The sequence below is a fragment of the Rhinoderma darwinii genome, chromosome 1 (genome assembly GCF_050947455.1).
Source record: "Rhinoderma darwinii isolate aRhiDar2 chromosome 1, aRhiDar2.hap1, whole genome shotgun sequence".
NCBI classification, from domain to species: domain Eukaryota; kingdom Metazoa; phylum Chordata; class Amphibia; order Anura; family Rhinodermatidae; genus Rhinoderma; species Rhinoderma darwinii.
In genome coordinates this window covers 247,613,121-247,622,856 of record NC_134687.1, presented here as the reverse complement: position 1 = coordinate 247,622,856, position 9,736 = coordinate 247,613,121, and the positions used below count along the sequence as shown (strand labels likewise).

At 41.9% G+C, this 9,736-nt stretch overlaps 34 pseudogenes; all 34 read left to right on the top strand.

Annotated features, from left to right (window-relative positions):
* The first annotated feature begins 100 nt into the window (after positions 1-100).
* On the top strand, positions 101-217 carry LOC142701336 (5S ribosomal RNA; annotated as a pseudogene).
* A 627-nt stretch (positions 218-844) lies between these two features.
* LOC142702021 (5S ribosomal RNA) lies at positions 845-961 on the top strand (annotated as a pseudogene).
* Positions 962-1,029: 68 nt separating this feature from the next.
* LOC142693921 (5S ribosomal RNA) lies at positions 1,030-1,147 on the top strand (annotated as a pseudogene).
* Positions 1,148-1,216: 69 nt separating this feature from the next.
* LOC142701325 (5S ribosomal RNA) lies at positions 1,217-1,333 on the top strand (annotated as a pseudogene).
* Positions 1,334-1,588: 255 nt separating this feature from the next.
* On the top strand, positions 1,589-1,705 carry LOC142701314 (5S ribosomal RNA; annotated as a pseudogene).
* A 626-nt stretch (positions 1,706-2,331) lies between these two features.
* On the top strand, positions 2,332-2,450 carry LOC142730452 (5S ribosomal RNA; annotated as a pseudogene).
* A 254-nt stretch (positions 2,451-2,704) lies between these two features.
* On the top strand, positions 2,705-2,821 carry LOC142701303 (5S ribosomal RNA; annotated as a pseudogene).
* A 627-nt stretch (positions 2,822-3,448) lies between these two features.
* LOC142701291 (5S ribosomal RNA) lies at positions 3,449-3,565 on the top strand (annotated as a pseudogene).
* Positions 3,566-3,633: 68 nt separating this feature from the next.
* On the top strand, positions 3,634-3,752 carry LOC142689095 (5S ribosomal RNA; annotated as a pseudogene).
* A 68-nt stretch (positions 3,753-3,820) lies between these two features.
* Positions 3,821-3,937, top strand: LOC142710260 (5S ribosomal RNA; annotated as a pseudogene).
* A 626-nt stretch (positions 3,938-4,563) lies between these two features.
* On the top strand, positions 4,564-4,682 carry LOC142698624 (5S ribosomal RNA; annotated as a pseudogene).
* Positions 4,683-4,749: 67 nt separating this feature from the next.
* On the top strand, positions 4,750-4,868 carry LOC142736035 (5S ribosomal RNA; annotated as a pseudogene).
* Positions 4,869-5,121: 253 nt separating this feature from the next.
* LOC142678009 (5S ribosomal RNA) lies at positions 5,122-5,240 on the top strand (annotated as a pseudogene).
* Positions 5,241-5,493: 253 nt separating this feature from the next.
* Positions 5,494-5,612, top strand: LOC142682714 (5S ribosomal RNA; annotated as a pseudogene).
* Positions 5,613-5,679: 67 nt separating this feature from the next.
* LOC142736902 (5S ribosomal RNA) lies at positions 5,680-5,798 on the top strand (annotated as a pseudogene).
* A 67-nt stretch (positions 5,799-5,865) lies between these two features.
* LOC142738066 (5S ribosomal RNA) lies at positions 5,866-5,984 on the top strand (annotated as a pseudogene).
* A 67-nt stretch (positions 5,985-6,051) lies between these two features.
* On the top strand, positions 6,052-6,170 carry LOC142697990 (5S ribosomal RNA; annotated as a pseudogene).
* Positions 6,171-6,237: 67 nt separating this feature from the next.
* On the top strand, positions 6,238-6,356 carry LOC142677887 (5S ribosomal RNA; annotated as a pseudogene).
* Positions 6,357-6,423: 67 nt separating this feature from the next.
* LOC142671860 (5S ribosomal RNA) lies at positions 6,424-6,542 on the top strand (annotated as a pseudogene).
* A 253-nt stretch (positions 6,543-6,795) lies between these two features.
* Positions 6,796-6,914, top strand: LOC142692024 (5S ribosomal RNA; annotated as a pseudogene).
* Positions 6,915-6,981: 67 nt separating this feature from the next.
* Positions 6,982-7,100, top strand: LOC142677765 (5S ribosomal RNA; annotated as a pseudogene).
* A 67-nt stretch (positions 7,101-7,167) lies between these two features.
* Positions 7,168-7,286, top strand: LOC142689073 (5S ribosomal RNA; annotated as a pseudogene).
* A 67-nt stretch (positions 7,287-7,353) lies between these two features.
* On the top strand, positions 7,354-7,472 carry LOC142736538 (5S ribosomal RNA; annotated as a pseudogene).
* Positions 7,473-7,539: 67 nt separating this feature from the next.
* Positions 7,540-7,658, top strand: LOC142737954 (5S ribosomal RNA; annotated as a pseudogene).
* Positions 7,659-7,725: 67 nt separating this feature from the next.
* LOC142680144 (5S ribosomal RNA) lies at positions 7,726-7,844 on the top strand (annotated as a pseudogene).
* Positions 7,845-8,097: 253 nt separating this feature from the next.
* On the top strand, positions 8,098-8,216 carry LOC142698613 (5S ribosomal RNA; annotated as a pseudogene).
* A 67-nt stretch (positions 8,217-8,283) lies between these two features.
* On the top strand, positions 8,284-8,402 carry LOC142668080 (5S ribosomal RNA; annotated as a pseudogene).
* A 67-nt stretch (positions 8,403-8,469) lies between these two features.
* Positions 8,470-8,588, top strand: LOC142736537 (5S ribosomal RNA; annotated as a pseudogene).
* Positions 8,589-8,655: 67 nt separating this feature from the next.
* Positions 8,656-8,774, top strand: LOC142737953 (5S ribosomal RNA; annotated as a pseudogene).
* Positions 8,775-8,841: 67 nt separating this feature from the next.
* On the top strand, positions 8,842-8,960 carry LOC142677655 (5S ribosomal RNA; annotated as a pseudogene).
* Positions 8,961-9,027: 67 nt separating this feature from the next.
* LOC142691516 (5S ribosomal RNA) lies at positions 9,028-9,146 on the top strand (annotated as a pseudogene).
* Positions 9,147-9,213: 67 nt separating this feature from the next.
* LOC142736321 (5S ribosomal RNA) lies at positions 9,214-9,332 on the top strand (annotated as a pseudogene).
* Positions 9,333-9,399: 67 nt separating this feature from the next.
* Positions 9,400-9,518, top strand: LOC142738021 (5S ribosomal RNA; annotated as a pseudogene).
* Positions 9,519-9,585: 67 nt separating this feature from the next.
* Positions 9,586-9,704, top strand: LOC142738517 (5S ribosomal RNA; annotated as a pseudogene).
* Positions 9,705-9,736: the final 32 nt, after the last annotated feature.

The window sequence follows — 9,736 nt, the reverse complement described above, 5'->3', positions numbered from 1 at the left end:
AGACTGTCTGGGAATCCGTGGTGCGGTTGACTTTTTATTATGTCGTTTAGATTTTGTTTCACAATCGATTAAAAAGGACTATGGATTAAAGCATTTAATGTCAATGGCCATTCTAAGCTGAATGTGCCTGCTCTCGTCAGATCGCAGAAGTTACACAGCTTAAGGCCTCGCTAGTACCAGTGTGGGAGACTGTCTGGGAATCCGTGGTGCGGTTGACTTTTTATTATGTCGTTTAGATTTTGTTTCACAATCGATTAAAAAGGACTATGGATTAAAGCATTTAATGTCAATGGCCATTCTAAGCTGAATGTGCCTGCTCTCGTCAGATCGCAGCAGTTACACAGCTTAAGGCCTCGCTAGTACCAGTGTGGGAGACTGTCTGGGAATCCGGGGTGCGGTTGACTTTTTATTATGTCGTTTAGATTTTGTTTCACAATAGATTAAATAGGACTATGGATTAAAGCATTTCACGTCAATGGCCATTCTAAGCTGAATGTGCCTGCTCTCGTCAGAACGCAGAAGGTACACAGCTTAAGGCCTCGCTAGTACCAGTGTGGGAGACTGTCTGGGAATCCGTGGTGCGGTTGACTTTTTATTATGTCGTTTAGATTTTGTTTCACAATAGATTAAATAGGACTATGGATTAAAGCATTTAACGTCAATGGTCATTCTAAGCTGAATGTGCCTGCTCTCGTCAGAACGCAGAAGTTACACAGCATAAGTCCTCACTAGTACCAGTGTGGGAGACTGTCTGGGAATCCGTGGTGTGGTTGACTTTTTATTATGTTGTTTAGATTTTGTTTCACAATAGATTAAATAGGACTATGGATTAAGGCTTTTAATGTCAATGGCCATTCTAAGCTGAATGTGCCTGCTCTCGTCAGAACGCAGAAGTTACACAGCTTAAGGCCTCGCTAGTACCAGTGTGGGAGACTGTCTGGGAATCCGTGGTGCGGTTGAATTTTTATTATGTTGTTTAGATTTTGTTTCACAATCGATTAAAAAGGACTATGGATTAAGGCTTTTAATGTCAATGGCCATTCTAAGCTGAATGTGCCTGCTCTCGTCAGATCGCAGAAGTTACACAGCTTAAGGCCTCGCTAGTACCAGTGTGGGAGACTGTCTGGGAATCCGTGGTGCGGTTGCCTTTTTATTATGTCGTTTAGATTTTGTTTCACAATCGATTAAAAAGGACTATGGATTAAAGCATTTAATGTCAATGGCCATTCTAAGCTGAATGTGCCTGCTCTCGTCAGATCGCAGAAGTTACACAGCTTAAGGCCTCGCTAGTACCAGTGTGGGAGACTGTCTGGGAATCCGTGGTGCGGTTGACTTTTTATTATGTTGTTTAGATTTTGTTTCACAATAGATTAAATAGGACTATGGATTAAAGCATTTAACGTCAATGGCCATTCTAAGCTGAATGTCCCTCCTCTCGTCAGATCGCAGAAGTTACACAGCTTAAGGCCTCGCTAGTACCAGTTTGGGAGACTGTCTGGGAATCCGTGGTGCGGTTGACTTTTTATTATGTTGTTTAGATTTTGTTTCACAATAGATTAAATAGGACTATGGATTAAGGCTTTTAATGTCAATGGCCATTCTAAGCTGAATGTGCCTGCTCTCGTCAGATCGCAGAAGTTACACAGCTTAAGGCCTCGCTAGTACCAGTGTGGGAGACTGTCTGGGAATCCGTGGTGCGGTTGACTTTTTATTATGTTGTTTAGATTTTGTTTCACAATAGATTAAATAGGACTATGGATTAAAGCATTTAATGTCAATGGCCATTCTAAGCTGAATGTCCCTCCTCTCGTCAGATCGCAGAAGTTACACAGCTTAAGGCCTCGCTAGTACCAGTGTGGGAGACTGTCTGGGAATCCGTGGTGCGGTTGACTTTTTATTATGTCGTTTAGATTTTGTTTCACAATCGATTAAAAAGGACTATGGATTAAAGCATTTAATGTCAATGGCCATTCTAAGCTGAATGTCCCTGCTCTCGTCAGATCGCAGAAGTTACTCAGCTTAAGCCCTCGCTAGTACCAGTGTGGGAGACTGTCTGGGAATCCGTGGTGCGGTTGACTTTTTATTATGTTGTTTAGATTTTGTTTCACAATAGATTAAATAGGACTATGGATTAAGGCTTTTAATGTCAATGGCCATTCTAAGCTGAATGTGCCTGCTCTCGTCAGATCGCAGAAGTTACACAGCTTAAGTCCTCGCTAGTACCAGTGTGGGAGACTGTCTGGGAATCCGTGGTGCGGTTGACTTTTTATTATGTTGTTTAGATTTTGTTTCACAATCGATTAAAAAGGACTATGGATTAAAGCATTTAACGTCAATGGCCATTCTAAGCTGAATGTGCCTGCTCTCGTTAGATCGCAGAAGTTACGCAGCTTAACGCCTCGCTAGTACCAGTGTGGGAGACTGTCTGGGAATCCGTGGTGCTGTTGACTTTTTATTATGTAGTTTAGATTTTGTTTCACAATAGATTAAATAGGACTATGGATTAAAGGATTTAATGTCAATGGCCATTCTAAGCTGAATGTGCCTGCTCTCGTCAGATCGCAGAAGTTACACAGCTTAAGTCCTTGCTAGTACCAGTGTGGGAGACTGTCTGGGAATCCGTGGTGCGGTTGAATTTTTATTATGTCGTTTAGATTTTGTTTCACAATCGATTAAAAAGGACTATGGATTAAAGCATTTAATGTCAATGGCCATTCTAAGCTGAATGTGCCTGCTCTCGTCAGATCGCAGAAGTTACACAGCTTAAGGCCTCGCTAGTACCAGTGTGGGAGACTGTCTGGGAATCCGTGGTGCGGTTGACTTTTTATTATGTCGTTTAGATTTTGTTTCACAATCGATTAAAAAGTACTATGGATTAAAGCATTTAATGTCAATGGCCATTCAAAGCTGAATGTGCTTGCTCTCGTCAGATCGCAGAAGTTACACAGCTTAAGGCCTCGCTAGTACCAGTGTGGGAGACTGTCTGGGAATCCGTGGTGCGGTTGACTTTTTATTATGTCGTTTAGATTTTGTTTCACAATAGATTAAATAGGACTATGGATTAAAGCATTTAATGTCAATGGCCATTCTAAGCTGAATGTGCCTGCTCTGGTCAGAACGCTGAAGTTACACAGTTTAAGGCCTCGCTAGTACCAGTGTGGGAGACTGTCTGGGAATCCGTGGTGCGGTTGAATTTTTATTATGTCGTTTAGATTTTGTTTCACAATCGATTAAAAAGGACTATGGTTTAAAGCCTTTAACGTCAATGGCCATTCTAAGCTGAATGTCCCTGCTCTCGTTAGATCGCAGAAGTTACACAGCTTAACGCCTCGCTAGTACCAGTGTGGGAGACTGTCTGGGAATCCGTGGTGCGGTTGACTTTTTATTATGTCGTTTAGATTTTGTTTCACAATAGATTAAATAGGACTATGGATTAAAGCATTTAACGTCAATGGCCATTCTAAGCTGAATGTGCCTGCTCTCGTCAGATCGCAGAAGTTACACAGCTTAAGGCCTCGCTAGTACCAGTGTGGGAGACTGTCTGGGAATCCGTGGTGCGGTTGACTTTTTATTATGTCGTTTAGATTTTGTTTCACAATCGATTAAAAAGGACTATGGATTAAAGCGTTTAATGTTAATGGCCATTCTAAGCTGAATGTGCCTGCTCTCGTTAGATCGCAGAAGTTACACAGCTTAACGCCTCGCTAGTACCAGTGTGGGAGACTGTCTGGGAATACGTGGTGCGGTTGACTTTTTATTATGTCGTTTTGATTTTGTTTCACAATAGATTAAATAGGACTATGGATTAAAGCATTTAACGTCAATGGCCATTCTAAGCTGAATGTGCCTGCTCTCGTCAGATCGCAGAAGTTACACAGCTTAAGGCCTCGCTAGTACCAGTGTGGGAGACTGTCTGGGAATCCGTGGTGCGGTTGAATTTTTATTATGTCGTTTAGATTTTGTTTCACAATCGATTAAAAAGGACTATGGATAAAAGCATTTAATGTCAATGGCCATTCTAAGCTGAATGTCCCTGCTCTCGTCAGATCGCAGAAGTTACACAGCTTAAGGCCTCGCTAGTACCAGTGTGGGAGACTGTCTGGGAATCCGTGGTGCGGTTGAATTTTTATTATGTCGTTTAGATTGTGTTTCACAATAGATTAAATAGGACTATGGATTCAAGCATTTAGCGTCAATGGCCATTCTAAGCTGAATGTGCCAGCTCTCGTCAGAACGCAGAAGTTACACAGCTTAAGCCCTCGCTAGTACCAGTGTGGGAGACTGTCTGGGAATCCGTGGTGCGGTTGACTTTTTATTATGTCGTTTAGATTTTGTTTCACAATCGATTAAAAAGGACTATGGATTAATGCATTTAATGTTAATGGCCATTCTAAGCTGAATGTGCCTGCTCTCGTTAGGTCGCAGAAGTTACACAGCTTAAAGCCTCCCTAGTACCAGTGTGGGAGACTGTCTGGGAATCCGTGGTGCGGTTGACATTTTATTATGTCGTTTAGATTTTGTTTCACAATAGATTAAATAGGACTATGGATTAAATAATTTCACGTCAATGGCCATTCTAAGCTGAATGTGCCTGCTCTCGTCAGATCGCAGAAGTTACCCAGCTTAAGGCCTCGCTAGTACCAGTGTGGGAGACTGTCTCGGAATCCGTTGTGCTGTTGAATTTTTATTATGTCGTTTAGATTTTGTTTCACAATCGATTAAAAAGGACTATGGATTAAAGCATTTAATGTCAATGGCCATTCTAAGCTGAATGTCCCTGCTCTCGTTAGATCGCAGAAGTTACACAGCTTAACGCCTCGCTAGTACCAGTGTGGGAGACTGTCTGGGAATACGTGGTGCCGTTGACTTTTTATTATGTCGTTTTGATTTTGTTTCACAATAGATTAAATAGGACTATGGATTAAAGCATTTAACGTCAATGGCCATTCTAAGCTGAATGTCCCTCCTCTCGTCAGTTCGCAGAAGTTACACAGCTTAAGGCCTCGCTAGTACCAGTTTGGGAGACTGTCTGGGAATCCGTGGTGCGGTTGACTTTTTATTATGTTGTTTAGATTTTGTTTCACAATAGATTAAATAGGACTATGGATTAAGGCTTTTAATGTCAATGGCCATTCTAAGCTGAATGTGCCTGCTCTCGTCAGATCGCAGAAGTTACACAGCTTAAGGCCTCGCTAGTACCAGTGTGGGAGACTGTCTGGGAATCCGTGGTGCGGTTGACTTTTTATTATGTTGTTTAGATTTTGTTTCACAATAGATTAAATAGGACTATGGATTAAAGCATTTAATGTCAATGGCCATTCTAAGCTGAATGTCCCTCCTCTCGTCAGATCGCAGAAGTTACACAGCTTAAGGCCTCGCTAGTACCAGTGTGGGAGACTGTCTGGGAATCCGTGGTGCGGTTGAATTTTTATTATGTCGTTTAGATTTTGTTTCACAATCGATTAAAAAGGACTATGGATTAAAGCATTTAATGTCAATGGCCATTCTAAGCTGAATGTCCCTGCTCTCGTCAGATCGCAGAAGTTACTCAGCTTAAGCCCTCGCTAGTACCAGTGTGGGAGACTGTCTGGGAATCCGTGGTGCGGTTGACTTTTTATTATGTTGTTTAGATTTTGTTTCACAATAGATTAAATAGGACTATGGATTAAGGCTTTTAATGTCAATGGCCATTCTAAGCTGAATGTGCCTGCTCTCGTCAGATCGCAGAAGTTACACAGCTTAAGTCCTCGCTAGTACCAGTGTGGGAGACTGTCTGGGAATCCGTGGTGCGGTTGACTTTTTATTATGTTGTTTAGATTTTGTTTCACAATCGATTAAAAAGGACTATGGATTAAAGCATTTAACGTCAATGGCCATTCTAAGCTGAATGTGCCTGCTCTCGTTAGATCGCAGAAGTTACGCAGCTTAACGCCTCGCTAGTATCAGTGTGGGAGACTGTCTGGGAATCCGTGGTGCTGTTGACTTTTTATTATGTAGTTTAGATTTTGTTTCACAATAGATTAAATAGGACTATGGATTAAAGGATTTAATGTCAATGGCCATTCTAAGCTGAATGTGCCTGCTCTCGTCAGATCGCAGAAGTTACACAGCTTAAGTCCTTGCTAGTACCAGTGTGGGAGACTGTCTGGGAATCCGTGGTGCGGTTGAATTTTTATTATGTCGTTTAGATTTTGTTTCACAATCGATTAAAAAGGACTATGGATTAAAGCATTTAATGTCAATGGCCATTCTAAGCTGAATGTGCCTGCTCTCGTCAGATCGCAGAAGTTACACAGCTTAAGGCCTCGCTAGTACCAGTGTGGGAGACTGTCTGGGAATCCGTGGTGCGGTTGACTTTTTATTATGTCGTTTAGATTTTGTTTCACAATCGATTAAAAAGTACTATGGATTAAAGCATTTAATGTCAATGGCCATTCAAAGCTGAATGTGCTTGCTCTCGTCAGATCGCAGAAGTTACACAGCTTAAGGCCTCGCTAGTACCAGTGTGGGAGACTGTCTGGGAATCCGTGGTGCGGTTGACTTTTTATTATGTCGTTTAGATTTTGTTTCACAATAGATTAAATAGGACTATGGATTAAAGCATTTAATGTCAATGGCCATTCTAAGCTGAATGTGCCTGCTCTGGTCAGAACGCTGAAGTTACACAGTTTAAGGCCTCGCTAGTACCAGTGTGGGAGACTGTCTGGGAATCCGTGGTGCGGTTGAATTTTTATTATGTCGTTTAGATTTTGTTTCACAATCGATTAAAAAGGACTATGGTTTAAAGCCTTTAACGTCAATGGCCATTCTAAGCTGAATGTCCCTGCTCTCGTTAGATCGCAGAAGTTACACAGCTTAACGCCTCGCTAGTACCAGTGTGGGAGACTGTCTGGGAATCCGTGGTGCGGTTGACTTTTTATTATGTCGTTTAGATTTTGTTTCACAATAGATTAAATAGGACTATGGATTAAAGCATTTAACGTCAATGGCCATTCTAAGCTGAATGTGCCTGCTCTCGTCAGATCGCAGAAGTTACACAGCTTAAGGCCTCGCTAGTACCAGTGTGGGAGACTGTCTGGGAATCCGTGGTGCGGTTGACTTTTTATTATGTCGTTTAGATTTTGTTTCACAATCGATTAAAAAGGACTATGGATTAAAGCGTTTAATGTTAATGGCCATTCTAAGCTGAATGTGCCTGCTCTCGTTAGATCGCAGAAGTTACACAGCTTAACGCCTCGCTAGTACCAGTGTGGGAGACTGTCTGGGAATACGTGGTGCGGTTGACTTTTTATTATGTCGTTTTGATTTTGTTTCACAATAGATTAAATAGGACTATGGATTAAAGCATTTAACGTCAATGGCCATTCTAAGCTGAATGTGCCTGCTCTCGTCAGATCGCAGAAGTTACACAGCTTAAGGCCTCGCTAGTACCAGTGTGGGAGACTGTCTGGGAATCCGTGGTGCGGTTGAATTTTTATTATGTCGTTTAGATTTTGTTTCACAATCGATTAAAAAGGACTATGGATAAAAGCATTTAATGTCAATGGCCATTCTAAGCTGAATGTCCCTGCTCTCGTCAGATCGCAGAAGTTACACAGCTTAAGGCCTCGCTAGTACCAGTGTGGGAGACTGTCTGGGAATCCGTGGTGCGGTTGAATTTTTATTATGTCGTTTAGATTGTGTTTCACAATAGATTAAATAGGACTATGGATTCAAGCATTTAGCGTCAATGGCCATTCTAAGCTGAATGTGCCAGCTCTCGTCAGAACGCAGAAGTTACACAGCTTAAGCCCTCGCTAGTACCAGTGTGGGAGACTGTCTGGGAATCCGTGGTGCGGTTGACTTTTTATTATGTCGTTTAGATTTTGTTTCACAATCGATTAAAAAGGACTATGGATTAATGCATTTAATGTTAATGGCCATTCTAAGCTGAATGTGCCTGCTCTCGTTAGGTCGCAGAAGTTACACAGCTTAAAGCCTCCCTAGTACCAGTGTGGGAGACTGTCTGGGAAGCCGTGGTGCGGTTGACATTTTATTATGTCGTTTAGATTTTGTTTCACAATAGATTAAATAGGACTATGGATTAAATAATTTCACGTCAATGGCCATTCTAAGCTGAATGTGCCTGCTCTCGTCAGATCGCAGAAGTTACCCAGCTTAAGGCCTCGCTAGTACCAGTGTGGGAGACTGTCTCGGAATCCGTTGTGCTGTTGAATTTTTATTATGTCGTTTAGATTTTGTTTCACAATCGATTAAAAAGGACTATGGATTAAAGCATTTAATGTCAATGGCCGTTCTAAGCTGAATGTCCCTGCTCTCGTTAGATCGCAGAAGTTACACAGCTTAACGCCTCGCTAGTACCAGTGTGGGAGACTGTCTGGGAATACGTGGTGCCGTTGACTTTTTATTATGTCGTTTTGATTTTGTTTCACAATAGATTAAATAGGACTATGGATTAAAGCATTTAACGTCAATGGCCATTCTAAGCTGAATGTGCCTGCTCTCGTCAGATCGCAGAAGTTACACAGCTTAAGGCCTCGCTAGTACCAGTGTGGGAGACTGTCTGGGAATCCGTGGTGCGGTTGAATTTTTATTATGTTGTTTAGATTTTGTTTCACAATCGATTAAAAAGGACTATGGATTAAAGCATTTAATGTCAATGGCCATTCTAAGCTGAATGTCCCTGCTCTCGTCAGATCGCAGAAGTTACACAGCTTAAGGCCTCGCTAGTACCAGTGTGGGAGACTGTCTGGGAATCCGTGGTGCGGTTGAATTTTTATTATGTCGTTTAGATTGTGTTTCACAATAGATTAAATAGGACTATGGATTAAATCATTTCACGTCAATGGCCATTCTAAGCTGAATGTGCCTGCTCTCGTCAGATCGCAGAAGTTACACAGCTTAAGGCCTCGCTAGTACCAGTGTGGGAGACTGTCTGGGAATCCGTGGTGCGGTTGACTTTTTATTATGTCGTTTAGATTTTGTTTCACAATCGATTAAAAAGGACTATGGATTAAAGCATTGAATGTCAATGGCCATTCTAAGCTGAATGTGCCTGCTCTCGTTAGATCGCAGAAGTTACGCAGCTTAACGCCTCGCTAGTACCAGTGTGGGAGACTGTCTGGGAATCCGTGGTGCAGTTTACCTTTTATTATGTCGTTTAGATTTTGTTTCACAATAGATTAAATAGGACTATGGATTAAAGCATTTAACATCAATGGCCATTCTAAGCTGAATGTGCCTGCTCTCGTCAGATCGCAGAAGTTACACAGCTTAAGGCCTCGCTAGTACCAGTGTGGGAGACTGTCTGGGAATCCGTGGTGCGGTTGAATTTTTATTATGTCGTTTAGATTTTGTTTCACAATCGATTAAAAAGGACTATGGATTAAAGCATTTAATGTCAATGGCCATTCTAAGATGAATGTCCCTGCTCTCGTCAGATCGCAGAAGTTACACAGCTTAAGGCCTCGCTAGTACCAGTGTGGGAGACTGTCTGGGAATCCGTGGTGCGGTTGACTTTTTATTATGTCGTTTAGATTTTGTTTCACAATCGATTAAAAAGGACTATGGATTAAAGCATTTAATGTCAATGGCCATTCTAAGCTGAATGTGCCTGCTCTCGTCAGATCGCAGAAGTTACACAGCTTAAGGCCTCGCTAGTACCAGTGTGGGAGACTGTTTGGGAATCCGTGGTGAAGTTGACTTTTTATTATGTCGTTTAGATTTTGTTTCACAA